General features: G+C 32.1%; 1 long non-coding RNA gene across 1 annotated transcript; it reads left to right on the top strand.

The window, feature by feature from the left end:
• Positions 1-27,958, top strand: LOC133175067 (uncharacterized). Its single transcript, XR_009719222.1, has 6 exons — positions 1-145; positions 2,957-3,052; positions 9,928-10,032; positions 10,246-10,343; positions 23,682-23,754; positions 25,672-27,958. It is a non-coding gene; the product is annotated as an uncharacterized LOC133175067 (long non-coding RNA).
• Positions 27,959-27,985: the final 27 nt, after the last annotated feature.

The following is a 27,985-nucleotide window of genomic DNA, read 5'->3' as shown; positions in this document are numbered from 1 at the left end:
TATTTCGTATATATATGTTTATAGGTTTATTCGTATCAACAAATCTGTGTACGAGTTAATAACGCACCCTGGGTTCCCTGCATTTTCAGTGACAGAGAACCAGGTATAAGAATGCAGGGAAACAAGCCTTGTTACAAGGTTTGAGGTTTGTTTATTTTATATTTTAATTTACACTTTTTTAAAATTATTATGCAAAACTCTGTGTGCAGATGAATATTTACATTTTAATGTTATAAGTCGTTTTGTGGTTCATTTATTTGCGGTGACTGTCCCACGTGTGTTTACCTGTTTACATTCACCTACTGACAAAATATACCTTCTGTAATCATGACTGTTGTAATCTTGTTTTTATGTTAGTTTACCATATGTAACTTGACTGTTGTATAGATTTATAGCGATCACTGCAAGCTTTTAATATTTATGTGAAGAGAAATTTCAGACTATCAATCACAGGCACTTGTTTCATATACGGTGCACCCCTACTTATTTTTACCACAAGGTATCTAACTCAATTTTAGGCACCCTGCTTCAAGCTCGTATTTTGTTCATATATCAATCATTAACCTACTTTAAAATGACATTGTTCGCTTCATGAGACTTTTTTCTTGTCAAATAGATCGTTTCAGACGTCTCTGGTCGAGACTCTTTATTGTAGAGCACTCATTTATTCCTCGAAAATTACCTCGATACATTGTTAAATTTAAGACTTTAGATGGGATACAACTTCCAGTTGGGGTAGAATAAAACCAGAGACTTCCAAGTATTCCATTCCGAGGTCTCTGGTTTTATCCTTCATTTATAACCCTAACCGCAAATTTGTTTTGAAAATTACCTTGATACATCTTAAGACTTTAGATGATACAAATTTCATTTTTTTCACAGGTCACAGGGTTTCAACTTAAAAAATAAAAATTCTCACCGTTAAGATATGTTGGAAATTTTAGCGTGATATGTTGATAATTTGCCAAATTATTATGTAATAAAAGGGACTTTATATGATCACCCGGCGCTGTCACTTTAGTTCAGTCTTCACAACAATTCTTTTTCAGCACATGCCCTTCGGGCATGTAGACCTATCATTTTTACCCAGCGCATTCAAATTTGTACATGCCCTACTCAAAATTCTTACATTTACCAGTATTGTGCTACAAAAAAAAAAATTAGGTATAAAGGTTTTATATTAATTTTTTCAGCATTGTATTTCTCCGTGACTGTACCACGTGTGTTTATTCACCGTGATTGCCATTTTCTAAAGCGTTTTTGTTCATTAATAACTTTTGAGTTGCATGCTGGTCATTTGTTGGCAGGTTTAGCTGAACTGAATTTCAGAAATGGGATCATGACTGTAGTGCCACAGTATGTGGCATCGATGAACGTCTCGTAATTTAGCAAGAAACTTCGAGAAAACAAATAGGTTAAACTAAACACTTCAATGATTAGATTGACAATCATTTGACAGGTCGTATCGAGAATGTAGACAGGCAATCCATCTAAGACATTACATATAGCAACGTTTACGGGAATAATGGGGGTAGGACAGAATAAATGGCAAGTAAAGATCGTACAATGAAAGAAGATTCACATATGCCCTCTTCGGACATGTAATTTGACAATTTTTACATGCCCAGCTGCAAATTTAACAGGTCCCTGGCATTGGACTCCCGGGTTATTTGGAAGACTGTTAGTTTAGTTTCATGAGGTCCGACAACATTGTTTCTCAATGTCTGCTCCCTCTACCCCATACACTTATCTTGATAAAATTATATAAATTATATTATTAATTACCCTGGTATATAAATTGTATAAACCGGTCTTGTTATAAATTATATAAACTGGTCTTGTTTATATAATTTTACAATGTCATAAACAGCTGCTTAAGTGCATATAATATTGTATTAAATGGATTTATATATAGGATTAGGGAAAGATCCTCACTTGATTATGCCAGCATATTTTGCTCGTAGGAGTTTATTATCTACCACACATGATCAATGTCACTTTTGGACGTGAATGACTTTTGACACCCTAACTTCAGTTCAAATCAACGTTAACTTTATGTGACGTCTTTCTGAATCTTTTTTGGCATGTAACTTGGGTAAAAACAATTAAAGTACTCTCGATGCATTTGATTTCTCTTAGCCCGTTTAAACATTTCCTAGGTCTATACCAGTTTTTGCAGGGGCGAAACTATATAGAAGTTGGAAAAGAAACCTATCCCCTTTTTGACGTATTTGGTTTTCAAGGGGTGAAAATTTTCAATGTTACACTCAACTACATGCAACATTTATTATATTATACTGAATGTTTTATACAAATACAAATAATAGTGAACCTTGAGCGCATAAATCTGCGCAGTCACTATTTTTTGGAATATCACCCGTCGTCAAGCAATGTTGACTGTTGCGACACTGGAGGGCGTGGCTTCATTATTCAGTGGGTAATAGTGCTTTTTAACAAATGTTTCTTGACGAATCAGATTGATTCATTTAATATACCTGAAAGTACAATATTAATTAATTGTCATCATTTTCCTATATTAGCTTTTTACTGGTAATGGTTTTGAAATGATAGGAACATGCACTGTTCAAAAAGTCTTAAAATGTTGTTTTGGCTCAATTTCTTTGTTAGATTACTGTGTTGAACTAAGGCAGGTCAATTAAAGTAACATGATCCAATAGATTCCATGTACATTTAGTACTGTAAAGTAGACAAATTTATTGTTTTCACAAATATTTCTCAAATATTGATTTAAGTTGGTCTCCTGAAGGATGTATTAATGCAATTGGTCTGCTTAAGGTATAATATAGACATGCATATTTTATTTTGAATTTGTATTATGTCAATCATTAGAAATATATGGATCTTAATTAAAAAACATTGTTTTTATTAGAATTTAAGATATGTATAATAGGCATATATTCTTCATGTTTTTCCATAGTTAAGTCCTTTTTTACAGGGTCTCTGCTAGAATCATGTGGACCCCAGTGCAACACATCTATGGAAAGAGAGAAAATCTCAGCTCAAGGGTCAACATGTCTTTATTCCAAGAAAGGTAAATTGATAATTTTTTTCTGCTAAAATACTCTTTTATAAATTATATTATTATACTTTCATGTTAAATACTAAAATCTGATTGGTTAAGACACATTTAACAATCCGTAATATTACCCTCAGCGTTAGCAACACACTTGACAACGGGTAACATTACGAAAATATCACATGCGTTCAAATCATGCGCGTACGGTTCACCGTAGAATTCTCAAAACGTCGGTTGTGCGTTTGAAAGAAACCGAGTAAACGACGTCAATAAAAGCTTGCGTCCGATGTGGCTTACTTGAAAAAGACAAACGACAGACGAAACATCCTTGCGAGTGCTAACTTTAGATGATAAAGGACTTTTTGAGTAGCAAACAAACAATAAAGAGGTTGGTAAATCTTTTCCGAAGCTTTTTTATTGAGAAAAATAGACGCGGGGAGTTTGAAAGCTTTCTAAGCGTGAACTTAACGACGATCTCCGAATTTTTTAATGACATCCGAAATCAATAAGACATTCAGTATAATAAAATAAATAGTGCACATTTTTGAGGGTAACAGTTGAAATTGACACCCCTCGGAAAACCATTGTCAACCTCCGCTGACGCGTCGGTTGACAATGGTTTTCCTTGGGGTGTCAATTTCAACTGTTACCCTCAAAAACGTGCACTATTTATATAATATCAATGCAAAAGAATGAACAAACAACATACCTAACAACATTTTGAAAATGAAAGTGCAATAACAGTTAATAATTATGATCAATTGAATGAATGTTAGGCCAACTTTTTTTTATATTCTGTTTTACGGGAGCGCCGACCCTAATTTGGGCTAAAATGAAATAAAAATAAAAGTCCCCAATTCAAGTTTTATTTTTATTTCTCCCGCCGATAGTTTATTTATAGTCTCTGAAAAAATAAAAGAAATATAAATAACCTTTTTACAAGCCTTTCAAAATGCGATTTGTCATTGGCTGAGGTAAATAGATTCATCCAATCACAGTATTCGTTGCGTGAAGAGTCACTGCACAGCATAGCGCCAAAATGTCAGAATCGGAGGGTTTCACGTGTTTTTAAATAGTCAGTTTAAAAAGTGACGTGTCAATGTTATATATTAGAAAAAGTATAAATTTTAATGAAAGATTGAATGAAATAGACGAATCAGTGATCTTGATCAAATGTCATGCGGAGGGCCACGTGGAAATCGAGGTTCTGTCAACCGCTTGTTTTGAAAGGTTCTGAGTACGTATTATCTTTGACAATTGCTTCAATACATTGAAATACGTCTTGAAGATTTTTTAAACTTAATTTTAAGACAGAAATGTTTTCTTTTACAAGTAACGACAGAACACTAGAACTATGTAGAACTGGTAGAAAGTGGCGTGACTGAGGAAATTCGAGTCACAACTTTCACTCGTTTTATGACAAATATTGGAATTCAGAATTACCTACGAAGATATATCAGTATATATGCTTGATGCTTGATTGATACAAGACATTATCTCCTTTTTTATTGCTTTATGGAATTTTGCGTGCTATGTAACAAATTAATGTACATTGATTGTTCAGCGTATTCATATCAGCTGATGTAGTGTATATGTATAGCTCTTGTTTAGTAAAACAACTTTTTTTTTACCACTAGGGAAAAGTATTGTTGTAAATGATACGCCCTTACAAATATTATTTCAATTCAAGACCTGGTTTCTTTTTTCATTCAACAGTTGTGGATTAGAACCATTTTCAACAATTAAATTTTTAAATTCTGCAGTAAACAGAATATTGTCATGTGTATTTTACATGTGTATACTATGGGAAAGATGTGTATTTTCTACAATTATATTGAAAGTTAGCATGCTCAGAAAGAAAACATAAGGATAAAAAGATATATATACTACAGATTGAGGAAGTTTGAATATGTTTTCAATAGAGATATTGTGGTACGTTTTTTCAACCTACGTATATATTAATTGGAAGTGCGTTGAAAAAAAAAATATTATTCAACTTTTCTTTTTTTCATGTCTCATGTGCACTTCTGTGAATTAATTTATTTTAGCTGATCCATTGAATGTCTCACTGTATTTTCTACATAACTTTGCCAGAACTAGTCCAAAATCCTCAGATCTTGTAATTTGCTGAATACCGAAAAATAAAAGATTCTGAAAAGTTTATGAGGGGTGTGACAGAAGTCCTATAGGTTTACTGTGGTGACAATATGATATTTGACATTTGAGAGAAGACTATAGATTTGTATGTTTGATTTGCATTAATGTTAGAAACTGCAAGCTTTATACTAGAAATGCACCCCTGCTCCAAATATCTAAGAGAAAGTTAAATTTAAAATAGTTCATTGATCCATTAACAGTACCAATTCTGTGTTTTGTGTACATAAGTTTTTCAAATAGCACTGTTTTTCTAACAAATTAAGGTCATACAAATAAAATTCCAACCTTAATTAAAAATAAAAAATTTTATTGCATTTTTTCATTTTATTTTTATTTTTCTGACCGACTGCTTAAATTCCGAGCTTTTATTTTTATTTTTATTTCGACCCCCCGACTCAAATTTTTGAAAAAAATTCCCGTAAAACAGAAAATAAAAAAATGTTGGCCTTAATAATCCAATCAAAGTCCTTGTTGTATATCATTTTTGCTAGGGCTGTGTATTGAGCAAAAAAAAAGAAGAAGACATTTTTTAATGCGATATGCAATATATTGGATTCTTTAACAATTCTGTCAAAAAAGTCTTATAAATCATTATGCATGAATTTTATAAAAATAATAATTGTTTTGCAACTCATTTTTAATTTTTTGTCTCACTGTCTTTAAAAATTACACTTCAAATTCAAACTTTTCTTGACTGTAAAATCAACATGCTAAGTAAAGTTGTCTATGTATTTTTATGATTTTGTAATAATCATCTAAGATGTGCTACCTCCTTAATGATTATATCATTTTTGATCAGTTTTAATTCAAAACAGTTAAATATAATCTTTGGTGATTGAAATTCCCAACTTTTTCACAGAATTACATAAAAAAACTGCCTGCCCAAAATGTATTGGAATTAAGTTATTTTTTGGATACGATATATTCATTAATCTAGATATGTATCAATATATTTGGTGCAGCCCTAATTATTGCTGGTTCATAAATAACTAAAAAATAAACAAATGCCAAATGTTGGCATGGTTGGCATTGCAACTGTATCTTACACATTCAAATCAGGCCATTCTTACAAGTTTTGAAACATGTTGGATTCTTCACTAGTGCCGCTACTACAGAGAAGACAGCTTGTTTATAAACTGTGTCATTCAAAGTTTCAGTATATATATGAGAAACACAACAAATCTGAATGCTTAGCCATTACACTAAATGATGAATCTACTTTATTGTGTTATTTATTGACATTTGACAATCATGATTTATAAATCATTTTGAAATTTTTAAAGACAAATTAAAGCAATTCCCATCAATTCCTCCCTAGACAAATATATTAATGATAATTTTTACAGCAATACCTTGCTGTAAATTTCAATTCAAGTGATTTGATTTTTGATTTTTTTTTGTTTGTTTGTTTGTACATTTATGGTTAATTTATCCTTAGAAAAAAATTAATAAGAAAGTAATTTTATTAAAATTTTATAACTTAAATAATGTCTAGATTCATGTATTGAATCATAAAATTGTTTTGAGAGATGTATCGTATCATAATGTCTGTGTATTATCCAAACCCAATATACCTACATATCACGATGTATCATTTCAGCATTTATTTGTTAGTGTTGTTTGATTTGTTTTGTATATGCCCTTTCCTGCTCAGAAAGCAGAAAGCAGAAGTTCTTGCTTCATAATTGTCACTCAAGACCTGAAACTGTATTAGAAATCTGTATGACGTGTGAAATTTCATATCTGTTTTGACATAGTTGTTAATTTGTATAACAAAATGCAATAATACAACACAATTGATTTAATAGCATTAATTTTTGTATCAGCAAAAAAAAAAAAAAAAATATTTTCCCTACCTACTGACCCAAGTGTTTAAAGACTCAATCGGCAATGCCAAACCAACAATTTTTTAATTGTGGCCTTATCCACTGATATTTCTTTTGTTCTGATTCTTAGTTTCTTTTGTTCTGATTTTTTGTTCATTGAAAAAAATTGACGCCTTTTCTTTAATTCCTTAATTTTCAAGTTGAAGAGTGCATCCCGACAATCAGTTATGATGTTACAGTGTCCACTGTCCAATCCGACAACTGTGCAATCCAGCACACTGGACTTTCCGACCATTAAAACTTAAATATTTTATTCCCAAAAATTTCTTTATAATATATATAGAATAAAACACTGTATATTCCGACCACTGTACATTCCGAATTCTGGTGCTTTTTGTCGACAAGACTAGATAATTACCTTATGATTTTACCTGGGTAATTCGACATAATTATACATTTGTACCATAATTAGTCGCTAGTTCCATTTGGGCACAAGCTTGGTCTACTTAGTAGTTAATTACATGTATTAGTTTGATGGTGTTTATATAAACAATAAATGAACTGTGTTTGAATTTAAAAATTAGGCAATCAGTACTCTTCGTTGTTATCAATTTTATTCTCGCATTGACAAAATAGCATCCACGCGATAGAAAATAAAAAGGAGTACCTGATATTTAGATTGCCTTTACCTAACAGAATAAATAAGATTTTTTGCTTGAAATTGAAATCAAACATGCAGTCAGAGTCCTTTAAAGTCATGTCTCCCTAAAAAATGAGTACAGCAAACTACTGTATAACATGTAGACAACACACAATTTGAAAACAGCATCTCGTCTAATAGAAAATGTTTCATTTCCGGGTTAATATACACTGAATTAAGTGAGACTGTGCACATAAAAGATTTGCAGGAAGCAAAAAACTTCCACTTTAAGTAGACCCATTAAATTTTAAAATGTTAATGTTGTTTGATAAAAATTAAATCGCAATAACAATGTTTTAGAGGTACGTCCCATTTGTTTGAAAAGTCACGAGAGGGTATTAATAGCACAGTCTATCTTGAGAAGTTAACAATGCAGAAAAAATCGGAGAGAAATGTAGTGTAGAAAAAAAAATAAAACCACTGTTTACAGAAGGTAGACAAAATATTTAATATCTACTGTTAGTAAGTAAAATGCTAAAAATTAAATTGCAACAACTCGAAGTGATTGGCAGTTCCATCTGTTTTGCACGTTTAAAAGAAATTATCGTATATTACTACAGAGTTTACTAGTGCTGTAACAAATGATGTGTCTCAAAGAAATGTTAATCAGCCGAAGGTATATTTTATACAACAAAGAAACACACACACACACACACTTTGACAATTAAATACACATGTACTCTTAACCTAACGAAAAATGTTTTTTTTTTCTGTATGAAGTCACCTGACATTTATCATAATGCTCAGAAATATTCAACACTGGGTAATCCGACACACTGTCTAATCTGACATTGATTTTATTCCCCTTCAACATGTTGGATAAGACAGGTTTCACAGTATATCAATGACGTAATGTATGCAATATATAAATAACTGTCCCACCTGCCTGCTAATGTGGAAACAAAACTTCCCTCCATAACAAAAGAGTGCACCAATGGAGATCATTCGGCAAACCTCGGCTGATTCCGTCACCTTCATCAAACGTTTGATGAGGTACGAATCGGCCGAGGTGTGCCGAGTGCAATGGAGATAATCTCGAAACTTGTGTAGTAAGATCAACTCCTAACAATGCACCACTTTTCAGCATTTATATTCATTGCTTAAGGGTTTATTCTTACTAATGAAATAAGTTGTGGTGATGCCTATATTTACTGTAAGACATTTGTAATAATGAAGCATTTGTGAGATGTACCCTTTATCAGTTATTTACAAACAAGGCATTTGAAGAGGATGAGCACAGTGCATTTTTTTTATCTGAAGTTAAGGTGATTTTAAGCAAAAAACATTTCTTGTCCATATTTAGAAAGCAAAATATTTTGACTTAGTTTAAAGTTTTATAAACCCATTAAACTTGTTAAAAAATTAAGTATGTAAACTAAATTTTGAATAAAGAGTTGGTCCTCTGTGTAAAACTTGCTCTGTGAGCAAGTTGGAATTACAATGCCTTTCACGATTCCTTCACAAAAAATGGGGTGATGACCCACAATATTAATAAATGTAGATTAAACATCCTATTTATGTCAGTTATTGTATTAAATGAGCTTTCAACCATTTTATGCTTTATGGTTTTAAATAATATTTTATATTTCATAAATTAGACAGTGAAATTTGCAAAAAAAAAAAAAAAATTATTGATTTTTAAACTGTTGTTACATTTAGGAATGTGGGTATATGTACATATCCTGTTCAAGTCTTTGTGTATCACATTATATCACGATATACTTCAGACAAATTAGTACACCCGTAGTTTTGAATACAATTCATACATTGATTTCATTTGCCGCAATGGTCTCTTTAATATTGCAATAATGCATTTGGTCTTCCTAATGCATGTATAATGCAGGTACTGTATATACTCTATGTCCAACTTATAGGTGAGTCATAAAAAGATTAGTATTTTGAAACCAGGTTAAAACATCAGAGCATTGATTTGAAATTGTCAATTGATTCTGGCAAAAAGTTGTATCGATTTATAAGCGGGTCAATAGCAAATCCCTCCAAAATAACCTCAAAAAATACAACTGATTTATAGGCAGACCACCTTATAGGCGAGCATATACAGTATAGTTTTTGTTGAATTTTGCTAACAGCAAAACACTATGAATAATGAATTTTGGAAAAAAAGATTATTAAGTTTAATGATGCATGTATGTAGTATAGAAATATTGTTCATATGCCTGTACATGGTACAAATATGCATTTTACAGAGTGTACATATGCCAGAATCATATGGACCACAGACTGGCCCTGGTGATTCCGTTAAGAAAAAAGAGGAAAAATCAGTGCTTGTGCTCATTGGTCATTGGACAAAGGTAAATAGATTTATTTCATGAAACTAAACATGTAAATTACTAGGATATTAAAATATCACAATTAAAATACATGTACTGATTTATATATATATGGATATCAGTTGGTCTCCTTGATGCAGTTATATGCATTTGTTATCCCTTTTAAGTGGATCTTTTAAATATTATGCAGTTTATTTAGAAGCTCTTTATTATCTGCACTGTTCACTTTTACAGGGTGTATGCCAGAATTTTTTGAAGAACAGTCTGAATCTGACATGGAAAAAATGAAGAAAAACAGCCTTCCTGTTTATAAATCTACATTCTGACAAAGGGTAATTTTGTTTAGTTCAATTAGAAGTGCACATTTAATTTCAGTTGCTTTCCTTAATGATATATTATAGCATTTTTATTCCCTTATGAACAATATGTATACTTGTAAAGCATGTATCACAAAATCTTCTGCAAACAAAGTTTTGGGTGTATATTGCTTGTTGCTTAACGTCCCTCTTGAGAATTTTTCACTCATATGGAGACGCCACCACTTGCTGGTGGAGAGCTGCAAATTTTTGTCCTATACTCAGCACTTACGGCCATTGAGCATTGAGGGATCTTTATCGAGCCAGCACCTACTGTGACACGGGACCTCAGTTAATACGTCTGTCTCATCTGAAGAACGGGTCTCCACATTCCACAGTGGGATTCAAACTCGCTATGTAAGGATCAGCTTCTTTCTCCGCGACTCTAGAGTAGACGCTCTAACCACTGCATCTGCTCTACTTTGGCAACTTTGGGTGTATATAAGCATGGTTGTATATATGCATAGGAATCATCATGTCCATCTGTCTGTTCATGTGTTTGGCCACTTGTGTGACTAGCTTTTTTGTTCCAATTCTGGCTGAGATAAATTGATTTAGGTCATCTAAATACAAACAAATTAAGGGAAATTACTATGGTATTGGGATGAACATTTTGGAATACTGTCTCATTGTTCCATTGTAGTTGGTCTCTTTAATGTTGTAATAATGCATCTGGTCTTCCTAATGTATGGCATACACTGTATGCATGTATAATGTTGTTAAAGTTGGATGAATGTAAAACAGTTCTTGCGTGATGACAAAGGTAAATAGATTTAGTTCATGTAACTAAACATGTAAATTACTAGGGTATTAAAATCTCTCGTTTTGAATACATGTACTGATTTACATGTGGAGAGTAGTTGGTCTCCTTAATGCAGTAATAATACATTTGATCTTCCTTATGCATACTGCATATTTATTTTTATATAAATTTAATGGCTGACATGTATGAGGGTTGATCCAAAAGTTTGTTGAATTTCTTCATATTTTATTTATTTATTAGTGAAAGAGGTTGAATACTGATTTAGATGTGGATAGTAGTTGGTCTCCTTAATGCAGTAATAATACATTTGGTCTTCCTTATGCATACTGTATATTATATAAATTTAATGACTGACATGTACGAGGGTTGATCCAAAAGTTTGAGGAATTTCTTCATATTTTTAGGTCACCTGAGTAACTCAGGTGACCTATTGCTATCCGTTTTCGTCCGTCGTCGTGCGACGTACATTAACATTTGAACATTTTTAGCTTCTTCTCTGAAACCGCTCAACCAATTTCAACCAAATTTGGTATATAGCATCTTTGGGTGAAGGGAGAGGGCAAACAAACATTATTTTAAAGATTGCCTTAGCATGTTGTTTATTCTGTGCATTTATGGCAATTAATATTAAAATCGTCCAGACCTGTTAAAACCCATGGATGTCCACAAAAATGTTACTCAAATCAAATTTCATGTTAAAATTCGAAGTAAATATAAATACCTGTGTAATTGTATAATGGTGTAACAAATGTTTAAGAATACCATATTTAAATTTCAAAAATTGCTCTAAATGTGCATGAGATAAATATCTAAATGCTGTGAAGAAGCACTGTGCTACAATTACCATATTAAAGAAGTGATTTTAATGAAATCTTGTTTCTAAAAAACCTGTAGAAAATTTAAAGAAAATTAGAAATCACGATTCTTACCCCAAAACCATCAGATGGTATGAAAGCCTTCAAACAATGTGTTTTACATAATTCGCATTTCCAAAAACTGTGATCATTAATTTGCCGACCTATTATTGTATGTTCTAATGAAGGAGAATTCATGTGCAAACTTCTACATGAGAAGAATAAAAGTATTGCCATGTCCTGCAAGAAAACAAAATCACATTATATTATCAATTGCAGATGGTGTCTACGTCTTTCAACTAATTTTGCAACGGCAAGAGTATCTTCTATGTAGTAACTGTTTTGAACCAAGACATCCTACTGACAACTAAGTCCATGATACAGAGCTTTCTACTGCCTTGTTTAGAATTTTACATGTCGAGAAATTTATGGTCAGTGTAATGACCTTGTTTGCAAATCTAAATCTTCATTACGTCGAGTTTAGACTTGCATGTGAATTTCATGGTCCCTGTCCCCCTGGGGCCTGAGGGGCGGGGCTAAAACCACCAAAAATAATGCAATCTTTAAAAATCTTCTTCTTTACTCCTGGACATCAAGCAGTCAAACTGTTCGCATCATTGTAATAAGCATTGAGCCCTCTACCAAAATTTTGAAATTCATGGCCCCAGGATCAGGGGTTCTGGTGCTAGGATGGGGCAATATAGATCATATAGTGAAAGTGCATTATTTCTTTGAAAATCTTATTCTCTGCTCCTGGGTATTAAATAAAGTAACTAAGTACATAGTTATGAAAAGCAAGACTGCCTCTTCCAAAATTGTGAATTTCATGGCCCCAGGGTCAGGGGTTCTGGTGTTAGGGCGGGGCTCTATTGATTATATAGTGAAAATGCATTAATTCTTTGAAAATCTTCTTCTCTGCCCCTGGGTATTATTTAAACAAACTAAGTACATTGTTTTTGATATTCAAGATTGCCTCTTCCAAAATTGTGAATTTCATAGCCCCAGGGTCAAGGGTTATGGTGAAAAAGGGGGAAGGGCTCTATTGATTATATAGTGAAAAAGCAAAATTTCTTTGAAAATACTCTTTTCTGCTTCTGGTTAAAAAGCAAAGAAGCTAAGCATATAGTTATGATGAGCATGATTGCTTCTTCCAGAGTAGTGAATTGCATGACCCCTGGGTCAGATGTGCTGGTGTAATGGTGGGGCTCTTGATGATATAGTGAAAATGCATTAATTCTGTTAAATAATCCTGTCTGCTCCTTAGTGTTAATCAGATAAACAAAGTGATTACTTACATGTATGATGAGCAAACTTCTGGTCCCAGGGTGAGAGGCTCTGGTGTTTCTAGGTGTGGGGGGGGGGGGGGGGCTCTATTGATAATATAGTGAATCTGTAGTAAAAAATGCATTATTTCTTTGAAAATCTTCTCTGCACCTGGGCATATCAGAGGCAAAACAAGTAAAAGTTTTCATAAAGATTTTTGAACATCTGGCTTCGGGGCCACCAACGTATAAAATCTCAGCTCAAATCTCAACCTCAAATCTTAGATTTCTGCCTCAGCTGAGATTTTCCTAAAACATCATGCCACCAACATTTCTGAGATTCGATCATCTCACGTAAGCTGAGATTTGAGAAAAATCTTGGACTTATTCTCGTTGTTATATACAACCTTTTTTTCTGAAAATGCATGAATTTGTTGAATCAATGATTGAATTTACCTTTTAGTCAGTTATTTATGCAATATTTTAGTGAATATCACGAAAAAACACATCCCACACTTCCTTCGTCTTTTATTTGTTGTTTCAAGTCATTCAACAAAGAGGATTCCATTTCGACATTTGCGACAATTTTCATTGAACCCCCCGTAAAAAATCCCTACAGAAGAATAACACAAAAACATATCTAAACTTTGTAGTCTTGGTTCGTCTGTCGACATAAACACACAAAAACATACACCGAGGCGTCACTTCCACCATTGTGACGTTACATGTAGCAGGTAGGCGGATCAAGACTATATTCCCCAGACTGATTAAAAGAAATCATTTTTCTTTGTTTGTTATATATGTTAGATATATCTGTATAATTCTTAATTCTCCATAGCAAAAAAAAAAAAAAATATGAGTCATAGGGACTATTTAAATTTAGAATAAACCTGAGTGAATTTTTTTTCTAGCAGATCCACAAAAAAAAAAATGCTCAGTAGGCCTATATCATGTAAATTTCTCACATGCTGTAATAAATTTCGCGAGTATACCATAATTGTGGAAAAACAGCAAACATATCCAGGAGCAGGTAACATACGCATGCTTAGTTTTACAGGATTTAATTTATCAAGGAAATTTCTCGAGGAACTGTTTAATTGTCGGTGAATTTCAGCTCATATCCCCCCAGAAGGAAGAAAAACCGGCTGAAATTTGAACTAAGGGCATGTATAGGGAAGCGGCAAACTAACACATCGCATTTTTCTATGATCCCCTGTGACAAAATGTCTCGGAAAGTCTTCTTTTTTTTTTTTAGATTAATAATAAACAATGAATATAGCACCACTTGACAAATAATCATCGTTACATTGAAAACCCAAATCAATCTCGCATACGCTCATTGAGTAATGAGAAACTGATTAATTTCTAATTGTATCGTAAATAAAAGTTTCACTGCGTAATGATGTAATTTTTAAAAAAAAAAAGAACCTACGGATCATACTTTTTTGCTTCAAAATGTAAGTTGTCGTACTAAAAAATACTGTTTGTTAAAAAAGAATCTATTCTTGCAAGTACTATAGCTAGCAAGTACATTTGAATAGATGCAGTCCTTCTTGTGATTTATACATGTATTTCAGAATGGTCATAAGTCAAGTTTATTCTTATAAATAATATAAATGGTCAAGGATTTAAGTACGCACAATACATTGTGAGTATAAAGTCGATCCAAATTCTCAATCAAGAATTTTATAGATTTAATTAAGAACCAAATTAGACAGACTGCTATCATCTGTAATAAATAAATGGTGATTTACATATTATTTCGAAAGAACAGAAGAATTTGTACAGGAAATTCTAGACAGATTTCTTTTAATATTTCGTATAATATTTACCTTAATAAATAGTAAAATATAACTTCCTGAGAAAAAAAATACGGGACCGAGGAGTTTTGATATTTTATCTAATCATATTTCCTTTTCTGATATACATGAACATTGTGAATTACATGTAATAAAAATGTCTTGTCACAAATAGCTCATTTAAATATGAATTAAATTAATTATATTAATTCCTGTACGAATGAAGATATAAATGTTATGTACGAACGTGCCACTAGAATATTCTATTCTTTATTTTTTTCTTTATTTATTTTTTTCTTTTGGTAAAGTTTAAAGTGCTTGATTCCATGCGTGGACAATATTAATATAATAAGAATACTTACATGCGCGTAATTAACCCCCCCCCTTCACAGGATAATCAAGTTTTGGGAGAAATTAACATCCTTTCTGTGCTTGTATGTTAATTTCGTGTATTTATTGATTAAAATGTGCACTGTCACAACATTTGCGATCATTGTACCATAAAAAAAAAATTGTGAGATTTTGTTTGAGACTGGTATACATCAATCTCAAGATTTTCTGAGAAATCTCAGAATTTTTTCTCAGCTGAGTCGGGAAAAACGTTGGTGGCACGCATGTTTGAGAAAAATCTCAGACGTGAGAATCACTGTAAATAATGTACTTGAAAGGTTAATAGTATAAGAGAATTATGCAAGGTTTTTTATCGTATAATACAAAAAGTACTTTCATAGTTTTAATGATCAGGTAGACTTGTAAGTAATAGATGAATAAAATTGAGACAAAAATAACTTGTCTTATTCAATGTTCATCAAAGACCAAAAGAGTCCAATGTAAGAGATTTTCAACAAGGAATTAAAATACCGGGTAGTACAGAAGCACTAATAGTTTGTTAATAACTGTATGGTGATAGTGATAAATGGGGAACAGATTAGAACCTAATTTATGAACTGTTCATGAACACTAGACTAATTATTTTGTTGATCCTGATCACCCTATTTTTCTTGCTTTTGGGCAACAAAGCTTCACCTTTCAGTTCATTTTATACTCTGTGGATCCTCTTAATTGTTGTATTATAATCAGATGACCGTTAAGGCCCTTGGGCCTCTTGTATTTATTTATTAGTGAAATTGGTTGAATACTGATTTACATGTGGAGAGTAGTTGGTCTCCTTAATGCAGTAATAATACATTTGGTCTTCCTTATGCATACTGCATATTATATAAATTTAATGACTGACATGTATGAGGGTTGATCCAAAAGTTTGTTGAATTTCTTCATATTTTATTTATTTATTAGTGAAAGTGGTTAAATACTGATTTACATGTGGATAGTAGTTGGTCTCCTTAATGCAGTAATAATACATTTGGTCTCCCTTATGCATACTGTATATTAATATAAATTTAATGACTGACATGTACGAGGGTTGATTCGAAAGTTCATGGAATTTCTTCATTTTTTATTTATTTATTAGTGTAAGTGGTTGAAAATTACAAATAAGAATTATATAGACACTTGTTGAATTTTTTTAATAAACAATATTTTAAATATTTATGATAGTAACTCTATGGCAGTTGCCATAGCAAAGGATGTTTGAAAATGCAGGGGAGACATTTACTCGTTCATTATCATTTTAATTCTTAATACGTGAAATAAGAAAAATCCTGCACTAAGTGGCAAATAAAACGAAAATTTTGTCATAATTACGATTGCTTGACCACTAATATACCTTTCTGTGAGAGTTTTACTGATTTAACTTGATATTTAGATTATTAGTTGATGATTTCTTGTTCATATTTTAATTGTTAGAGAACATCACATTTTGGTCAAGTTATAAGTTTTGTTAAAATCTTGGGAACACTCTGACTTAAAGGGGTATACTACTGATACAGGCTGGAGAAAAATGCATTAAGCAACTGATTTACCAGTGGCATTAGAAATTTAAGAAAAACAGATCTTCCATGGAGGTTGATTAAAGGTGTGGCCGCCTTTTGGAGGGTCTGTTTTTCTCATAGACAAATTTTAAAAGCGTTGATGGACGTTGACCGCTGACGTACTGTGCTTGACTTTGCTTCTGAAATTGGAACACCATATGCAAAGATGGGGAGTATTTTTGAAATATGAGTGTAATATTAAGATAAGTTGATCCGTGTGAGAGGATACCAAGGCTTTTCTTGAGAGAGAAAAGGAGAAAAAGGCAGAATATTCTGTAGAATTACTTAGTCGAATTGAACATGAGGGTGAGATGCTCCTATAACGCTCCTATAATGTGACATGACATACTTAACTTGACGTTACGTAGAAGTCTCCCCCTGATTTTACAACTATCAATGTTCAGAAAGCTCGTGTGACCTTATTGGTAATTGGAACATGGTGAAAATATCCAGTATTGTTGCATAAAGACTCCATATTATAAATATGCCTATTGTTTGCTTTCATCAAATCACAATAAAATTTTAGAGATAATTAAATTTCACAAACTTTTGGATCAACCGTCGTATTAGAAAAAAGATGGATCTATTAGATTGAACAGGTTATAATTCACCTGAGTCATTTAAATTACTTATTGCTATCTGTGTTTGTTCAGTCATCATGTTTCAAGTGTTGTCTGTAAACTATTGAACATTTTCAGCTTCTTTTCTGGAACCAGTTTCAACTAATTTCTCAGTTGAAGTATACAGACATAATATAGAAGTGATTTTATTGACTTTCTCAATCTATCCTGAATTTAAAAATGTAAATATAAGCATTTGATTGTAAATATTGAACATTTAGCATCTCATAACCAGAGTTGGAAATTACTGACTGCCCGAGGTAGTCTGTTTTTCAGGTAGGCAGGGACAAACTTTAGATTAACCTCGGTGGTCGAGGTCATTTAAACAGCTAGTTCCTGTTTTCCATTTTTTTTTTCAGGGTATAGTAAGTCTATAGAAAATAAGTAAAATATAGTATATCAAAGGAACACTTCTAGTTAAAAATTTGAGTTGACCTTAGGACCAATATTGGTTTCAGTCTTTAGAAAAAGCTTATCGATGTATGTTCCGATCACTGACTTTAGGCCACATGTGTGTAGTTTCTTGTTTCTCATGTATTGCTTTAGTTCTACGTTAATGGTAATCTAACAACCAAGCTTTATGACAAATGAGATGGCTTTAACTTTTCAATTGTCAACTTCCCTTACTTATTTAGCAATATACCTTCATCACCTGCATACAGGGTTTATATCTCTCAGTTGATTTGATACGAAAGAGCATCCTCTATGTTTGAAATTTTTTTAAAACGAGGTAAGTTATTGACAAATAAGTTGCTGAAACAAGAATATCAGCAGTCTTGTTTAAAGTTATCATTTTGTAAATTCTATGGTCGATACAATGACTTTGTCAGCAAATACAATTTATCATTAAGTCAAATGCTGAGTGACGTTTTTCATACTTATTGTTAGGCCATTATTTACACACTGAATTATCGATGGATTTTTCCATTGTTTCCCAGTTGTGACAAGGAGCACATGGCGTGTGTGACCGGTCTGCAGGGGATGCTTACTCCTCCATGGCACCTGATCCCACCTCTGATGTTTTGGAGGTCCGTGTTTGCTCTGCTCCTATTTTGTATTTTTTGATGGGCTTTTGAGCTTGAATACTGTTTGTTATCTCGATATATTTCATTCTAGTCAACTGTGTGTTCATATGATCCTACCTCAGTATTTACAGAATTATACATCCTTTGTATGAGGGTCATTCTTGATGTCTGACTGAGTAATGGCAATGGGACATAAAACCTTAACTGACCTTACCACATTCTTTTCTAATCTGAAAACCCTCATGCATTTTTAGCATAACATATCGCCAATGCACACATTTTTCCCAAGGAATGAACTGCATCTACTCTGCATAGAACAGTATCTCTCCCACTGGCACAACAGTACTATTACATGTCATTATGTTCTTGAAAGGAAAACACAGCAGTTATTGCTCAGCAAGATTCTTTTTCCTGACACCTGCAGTATCGAGTAACACAAAGTGAATGATTAGTGTCCTCGAACAAAGTGTGCTTACAATGAGGTATAGTTCCGGTTGATTGCATTTAGTTAAAGAGAATTTATGATCTGCATTTCTGTAGATGTCTTTTATATCAACACCAAACATGCATTTAAGGAAGAAAATATAAGTAAAATGCAAAAGCCTGTATAAAAAAATCAAAGTGCAAGGACAAGTGCACTTAAGGAATGCTTAATGGGCCCTTTTTCAGTGCTGTATTACTTTAGAATATATTACCAAATTGTTCTCTTTTAGTAATAGTTAAACACAAGTGGACATTTCTAATTAAAATCACGCTAAAACATCAATCAGCATGGATTTGAAACAAATGAAGTTTTTTAAATGCCTATAGATCTGGAAAGTCATATCAAACCCATTTTGAGTTTCAATCGTTTATTTAAATCAAGGGGAGGAGGCATTTAAATCTTAAATCAGACACTTGAACAATCTGATGGTGGATCATTGACAGGCACATTTGCCGAATGATACTTCTTGCGCTATTTTACCCGAGAAAAAAATTGAATGAAGTTGTATAGATGCCTGTATCCATAGTGATCAAACTATGAAATTGGTATGCTTGCATTTGAAATAATGCAATAAGTATTAACATTAGTTCCTTTATATTTTAAAATGAAAAAAGGTGTATTTGGGTGGCTTTCAATACTGGTACCATTGTCTTGCTTGAATGTTAAAAATGTTTGACACTTTTATTTATGATGACATTTTAACGACACTAAACTCTCTTAACCCTTCTGTGTTCCTAACCCTCCCGTTTTCCTAAAACCAAATACATGTACATACAAACTTCTCTATGCGGCATGACTTTGATATAATGATACAAAACGTGGCTTTGCTCTTTGTATATTCATGAATTTCAGCAATAAAATTTGTTGAATTTAGGGTTTAGATATCAATTAATGATCTGAGATGGAAAATTAAGCTTAATTTGATTCTTCATTATTTCACATTTTACCGGGGCTCATAAGTGCACTCGTTCTTTAGTGTTTATACAGGTAAAAAGTTTGAAAAAATAAAAATGTGCCAACAAATGGATTCGAACCAGGACACTAAAAATGTTCATGGGTCAATGTATTAGGTCAAAAGTAAAATGGATAGAAGAAGGAGAAAAACCTTCAAAATATTTTACCAGTCTAGAGTCAAGAAACTATCAGAGTAAAGTTATACCTAAAATTGAAAAGGAGGATAGAACAATTATTTTTAACCAATTTGATATTTTGAATGAAGTTAAAATGTTCTATGAAAATCTTTTTAAAAGTAGGGAGAATGTGGATTCTGGAAGTATTCATGACAAATTAAAAATATATGATGTCCCAAAATTAAATAAAAAAGAATCAGAAAGTCTTGAAGGCCCATTGACCAATTCTGAAGTCCTTAATTATTTGAAAAATATGAATAATGAGAAAAGTCCCGGACCAGATGGTTTTACTTGTGAATTCTTCAAATTCTTTTGGCAGGATATAGGTGCCTTTATTACAAGAGCAATAAACAACTCATATGAATTATCACACTTTACTGAATCAAATAAGTTAGGTATAATAACTTGCCTACCAAAACCAGGAAAACAAAAACAATTCTTAAAAAACTGGCGCCCAATCAGTTTGTTGAATGTGATTTATAAAATAGCCTCAGGCTGTATTGCTGAACGATTGAAAACCGTATTGAATAAAATAATAAATAAGGACCAAACTGGCTTTTTAAAGGGAAGATTCATAGGTGAAAATATTAGACTGGTTTATGATTTAATGCATTACACAGAACAAAAGCAGATTCCAGGCTTATTAATGTTAATTGATTTTGAAAAAGCTTTTGACACTATATCATGGAAGTTTATATACCAAACATTAGACTTTTTTAATTTTGGGAAGTCAATTAAAAATTGGATTCAAACTTTTTATAATGGAATTAAATCATGTGTAATACAGAATGGAATTTCTTCTGACTACCTGTTCCCTCAGAGGGGATGTAGACAGGGGGACCCAATTTCCCCATATCTTTTTCTAATTTGTGCTGAAGTTCTTGGGATTCTGATTCGAAATAATAAAGACATAAAAGGAATTATAATTGATGGGGAGGAATATAAACTTTCACAATATGCTGATGATACTTCAATTATATCTGATGGATCACCACAGTCTATGGATGGTATATTAAGAGAACTTGACTATTTTGCACTTATATCTGGTCTGAAAATTAATTTCACTAAAACTAAAATGGTTTGGATTGGCAGTAAAAAATTTTCCAAAGAAGTTTTTCATCACTCGAGATGGAAGTTAGATTGGAATAATTCTACTTTTGATCTTCTTGGTGTAAAATTTTCTATTAATTTAGATGAAATGGTTGATCTGAATTACCCCTCAAAATTAAATGAAATAAAGCAGTTGATAAAACAATGGCAGTTAAGAAAACTTACTCCAGTTGGTAGATTAGCAGTGATTAAATCCCTGATTATACCAAAAATGAACCATTTGATATTGACTATTCCGAACCCTTATAAGGAACTCCTAGACGAATTTGAGAAAGACCTGTACTACTTTTTATGGGGAAGTAAAATTCATAAGGTTAAGAAAAATGTTATGATTCAAGATTATAGAAATGGGGGGTTGAAAATGATTGAATATGTAGATTTTCTATGTGCATTAAAATCAACATGGATCTGAAGACTAATTAACTCAGATACAAAATGGCTAAAACTTCTTGAATCAGAATTAGGAATAAAAGTTGAATCTCTATGGGTAAGAGGTTTAGACTTTACTGTTAATATGTGTAATAAAATAAGTAACAAGTTTTGGAAAGAGGTTTTACTTAATTGGGTAAAGATCATTGACTCTGGTCAAAATAATATGCAAATTCTTCATGAACATATATGGTTTAATTCAAGAATTAAAATGAACAACTCATCCATATTTTTGAAAAGTTATTTTGATGCAGGCTTTGTTTTTGTAAGAGATCTGTTTGACTCTGAAGGAAAATTTGTAAGCCTTGAGTACCTCACAAATCTTAACGTAAAAACAAATTTTGTAGAATATGCAGGTTTAAAAGTAGCTGTTTTAAAAACATTGAAAAGTATTGATATTGAAAAAAGAGAAACTGGACCTTTTATCCCTAATTCACTTTATATTTTTTATAAAAGTACAAAAGGCTGTAAAGACATGTATAGTTTACTCATTAAGAAGAAAAAGGAAGCAATTAAGGCACTAGAAAAGTGGGAAAATAATGGAATATTTTTTGGCGATATAGACTGGAATAAAATATTTGAACTTCCTTTTAAAGTAACAAAAGAAGCAAAATTTCAGTGGATGCAATTTCAAATTCTGCATAGGATTATTGCAACAAATAAATACCTTTACAATCTCAAACTAATTGATTCACCTGTATGTTCCTTTTGTAAACAAGATGTCGAAACGATTGAACACTTATTTTTTGAGTGTTTCTGCGTTAAAAAAATATGGTGTCACATTGAGGAATGGTTTATAAATAAGTTTCATTTTACCATTAATTTTGATAGAAAGGATATACTTTTTGGCAAATTCAACAACAAAAACATGTTTAGACTACACAATATATTAATACTTACTGTTAAGCAATTTATTTTTGCTAGTAGGTTTAAAAATGTACCTAAACTAAGCATCTCAATGCTAGAAAAAAATATTGTGGATAGAATATTAGTCGAAAAAGTTATACTTTTAAGAAACTAAATTTTCAGAATATGAAAAATATTGGAAAACTATTTGTGATATGATATAATGTATTTATTTTTCTCAAGTTTATATACAAATGTACAAGTATGTTAAAATACTTAATACTGTTCCCCCCACCTCACTTTTTTGCACCCTTTCACCCCCTTTTTCCTCTCTTTAATTTTATCTCTGTATATAAAGCTTTCACAGTGAATATTCATTAAAATGTACAATATGTCATATACAATTTTAATGTGATTTTGAAATGCAACATATATTTACTACAAAGAAATTATATTTAATATGAAGTATCAGGCAGTAGAAATGAAAGAATGTATTGAATGTTAACTAATATATTGTATAGTCTGTATATGTGAAAGCACAAATAAAATCTATGAATTAAAAAAAAAAAAAAAAAAATGTTCATGGTGAGAGTCTGCGGTCTACCATTCTGGGCTATGCTGACTATGAGGACATTTGTAATAAATATAAACCAGTAAGATAGAAATAGGTTTTCACGTTTTTTGTAGTTTTTTTTTTTTTATATAAATCTAAAGCAGGGGTACGTGCCCCTAAAAAAACCTTGTTTTAAATAATTGCTTAAATCAAAATCTATCAAAATTTCATAATTTAATTTAGGGGCAGGCAAAGGGTGATTATATTGCATCTATCGGGTATAAATTTTCTTATCAGAAAATTGTAGAGATATGCAAGGTTAATTAATGACAACATTTATTTTTCATTTTTGCCTAATACTTTTATGATTTTCACTAATAAATTGATGATTGAAAAAAGCCTTTAATATGACTGCTGATTTTATCTCCATCTGTTAATTTTTAACACCTTTTCTCGTGATTATAGGAGATAGAGAACAGATTATGATTTCTAACATTTACTGTTACAGATCATTTCCTTGAGATAGGTGGAACCAACAGTCAAATCCAGACACCTTTAAGAAAAGTAAAAATCTGACTCAGGTAAAAAAAAAATCATTTACAGTTTTATCAATTAGTAATTTTTACCTTAATTAACTGGACAAATCTCATTTGACGATATACAGGTCAAGAATGAAGAGTTTAAAGCCTAGTAGGGATTTTGGTCAATCATAACAGGTAATCTGCAGCCCCTATTGGGAATTTTACACTCATATGGAGACGCCACCACTTGCCAGTGGAAAGCTGCAAATTCTGTCCTATACTCTGCACTCACAGCCATTGAGCAGTGAGGGTCCTTTTTCCTGCCAGCACCTACTGCGACATGGGACCTCAGTTTATAAGGTCTCATCCGAAGGACTGGTGTCCACATCCCACAGTGGGATTCAAACCTGTGATGTAAGGATCAATTCCTTACTTCGTGACTCTAGAGCAGATGCTTTAACCATGGCGCCACGCTTGTGACTAGCTCAGTTTTAAAGAAATCATTCAAGATATTTTTTATCAAACTTAATATGCTGTAAGATTAGTAAGACCTATTCAACTATTTCAAAAATTTTTGACCTTTCCTGTGACCTTGACCTCACTTTTCTTTAATTTGCATCTTGCATGGTTTTAAACCATTTAAGATATTGTTATCTAAGGCTATGCATCTATACATAATTTGGTGAGAACTTATCATCTATTCATTTTTTTTTAAAATTTTTATTTCAATTTTAAAGAAACTTTTCAAGATATTCTCATCAAACTTCATATACTAACACAAAATTTCATGTTGCATTACTATACACTCGGCGGGGCATTCATGGCCTATGGACATATTTCTAGTGTAATTTGCTATTTCTGTTGTTTACTTTCGGTCAGTAAGTGCCCCCAAAGGGCAAGCCCCAGTCCTATTTTCTTTTCCAGGGTTGCAACAGCGCCCCCTAGAAAAACAAGTTGCACCATCCAATCAAATCTTGTTTTGTGCTGCTTTATGCCAATGAAATTAAGGCTGGACAGCATATGTATTATATTCTGACCAATGGGGTTGCCGTATTTTCAAATAATTAGGATAGACTTACCACTTCAGCATTCCTTTCATCACTGAAGTGATATGCATGCTCAAAAATTGACTAAGTTTCATTTTTGTGTCAACTGCAGAGCAGAACGACACTTAGAGATCACTTTACCTGGTGTCTGTCTGTCCGTCTGTCACACCTTATATCTCCAAAATTTTTAGAGGCAGGGTTTTGATAATTAGCATTTATATATGTTTTTGAGCTCATGATACTATACTTTGAAACTGTATGAAATTCAGTTACCACAAACTTATTTAAATACTATGAAAATACATTGGGATCAGTATTCTACAATGAATCGTGTTGACTGACAAAGTGACAAAGTAAAGACAGTCTGAAATCTCTTTCCTCCGAGGATTGTTGGAAGCACCTGCATGTGTATTAATAAAATGATAAATAGTTATTCATCATAATTTCAATTTAATTATTCATTTGAGGACTGGGGAACTATATTTTTGATTGCCAGATTCTATCCCAGTCTTTTACTTTTGGATCCTTTTTTTTCCTTGCAGGCAAATGCATGAACCTCCATGCTAATATTAAATTAATAGCTGACCACTCTTAGATTTATTTACCTCTTTAATGAAGATACCTAGCAGGCGACATATACATTCCTTGAAGCACTCTAGTTCCTATTTTATTTTCACTAATATAATGATTATTGAAAAAAGACTAAGGTGCTCTATAGTGATCAGTCTATTCATTCATCTGTCTGTCAAATACACATATCCCTTGTTCAGAATACAGGTGACTCTAAATACTTCAAACTTTATATTTTTTAATAAGGTATATGTAGCTGCTTTGGAACATCTGAAAGGTCTATTACATTATCGCTAGTTTTACTAGTTTTCTTCATGTAAGTTGAATATATTTCAAACTTTTAAATTTTTATTTTTGCCAGGTAAGAAAGAAATTCAGGAGTTCTTAAATTGCCCTCAGAGTTCTTGGATTGCATCAAACTGCTAAAAGACCTCAACAAAAACAGTGTCTTGAAAAAAAAATGAAAATATTCAGTGAAAAAAAAATTATGAGAGAAAAAGCCACTAAAAATCTTCAAGCCTTTGAGCTGAAATCTGGAAGTCAATCTGTGGACTTTACTGGTATGTCTTATTAATTAAGTCATCATTTGTGTATAATAAATACACTAAACTGTAAACACTTGTTAAAATGTATATAATTTTTAGATATAATTTGTAGCTCACAGACATCAATAGTTTCATGTAATTTAAGTGATAATGAAAATTTCCTGTTGTCTGGCTAGATTAGAAACTATATATTATTGTCCAATTTTGGATATTGTGAAATAATTCATTTAGTAAAATTGGGTATGCATACATGTGTGTACACTTACATGTAAATTAATTGTTATAGCAAATTTAATCTATCATTAAGTTGAATGTTGACTAATGTTTTTCATCAAAATTGTTTACACTGAATTGTTTGTGGATTTTTCCATTTGCCCAATCATGTCAAGGAGCACATGGCAGAAAATGCTTTCTCCTCCATAGCACTTGGTGTTTTTAGAGGTCTGTGTTTGCTCTGCTCCAATTTTGTATTGTTTCAATGGACTTTAAAGCTTGATCACTTTTGGTAATCTTCATATTTTATATACTATTAGAGTACTTGAAGAGAACTGTAAAGATTTAACATACAGTATAATGCATGTATATTGCACTTTAAGTAGAGTGTATGTGGTTTAGAAATGTAATTCATCTCATAGTGCATTGAATTTGTTGAAAATTAGAAACTTTGTTGAAATTGTTTTAGAATAATGTTAGATTGCAGATTTTTTTAAATCATGCAAGTAAGATATTGCTAAATATTCTTAAGCTTTTCTGGACAGTCTAGATGAGTTCTTGCTATATACCTAGCATTGTCATCCCAGTTAAAATTTAAGGAGCAAGGTTTATTCCTAAGCTCTAACTGGACAAACTTGCATGGATTAAAGCACATTAACAGATTTACTTCAGATGCTTGACCTGATCAACATTTTCTTCATGTGTTTTTTGTTTTTGTTTGTTTGTTGTTTAACATCCCTCTCAAGAATTTTTCATCCATATGGAGATGCCACTACTTACTGGTGGAGAGCTGCAAAATTTGACCTATACTTAGCACTCAGGGTCATTGAGCAATAAGGGATCTTTTTTGTGCCCACATCAACTGCGAGGTGGGACCTCGGTTTATACGGTCGAATCTGAAGGACTGGTCCCCACATCCCCAGTGGATCTGAACCTGAGACTTAAGGATTAAATCCTTACTTGCGACTCTAGATTACACACTCTAGCCTTTGCGCCACATGGGGGACTCCACAAGAGTAAGTGTTTTGAGCAGTCCTATTCTCATGTAATTATAAACTGTATGTTGAACAAACCTGCAAAGATGATGTATGTTAATGTTTCAGGGTACCAATCCTTGATTTGACTTAGATTTTCTGGATTAATGACCAGTTTTTTAGAGAAGGTTCATTCAAAGTAACAATATACTCTTTGGTGATCAGTAAACATAGATGATGCATCCTGCTTCTGATGCTGGATGTAACATACATTTTCAGGGTTATTGAGCAGTTAAATCTAACCCAGAACAACTTGCATAGATTTTGGATTCAGGTGATATACATTACCAGAGTGTTTGTTGAGTGAGACTTTGCCTTACTAGTGGATAACATTTATAGAAGTGAGCTTTGTATTCTTTGATTATACCATCAGTGCCAACTACCATACATTTTATATAATAGATGTAGCTGTTGTTCAACTGAATATGATAAAACTGTGGATGAAAATAATTTGATTTTTGTACCTTTGAATGTATTGAATTAATTTGTAAAAGCTGTTATGATACAAAGTTTGATATTTTATCAAAGTTTTTAGCATATGCAATCAATAAATGTATCAACATTTTTATTTTATTATACTTTTTACCCTGCAAACTTCTTAAAAACAGAATAGTAATGATCCATTCAACTGATACTAGGTTAGTGTCACACTGTACTTGTATATCATGTATATTGAACTGTAAATGAGAAACATCTAAATATGTCAAATCACAGCATGAATCATTGGATTATGTAAGAAGTGCACTATCTTGTGCTTTGGTATGGTATTAATAATAAATGTTAAACTATCATTTTTTTTTTTCAAATTAACAAAGGATATGCTTGAGTGACTGTATTTTGACTAGCAGTAAAAATAAAATGATTTTGAAGCATTTGAATTATT

Source organism: Saccostrea echinata, unplaced genomic scaffold (genome assembly GCF_033153115.1).
Source record: "Saccostrea echinata isolate AGI-Se365-2 ecotype Australia unplaced genomic scaffold, CSIRO_AGI_Sech_v1 ptg000060l, whole genome shotgun sequence".
Classification (NCBI taxonomy): Eukaryota; Metazoa; Mollusca; class Bivalvia; order Ostreida; family Ostreidae; genus Saccostrea; species Saccostrea echinata.
This window is presented reverse-complemented; position numbering and strand designations above follow the sequence as displayed.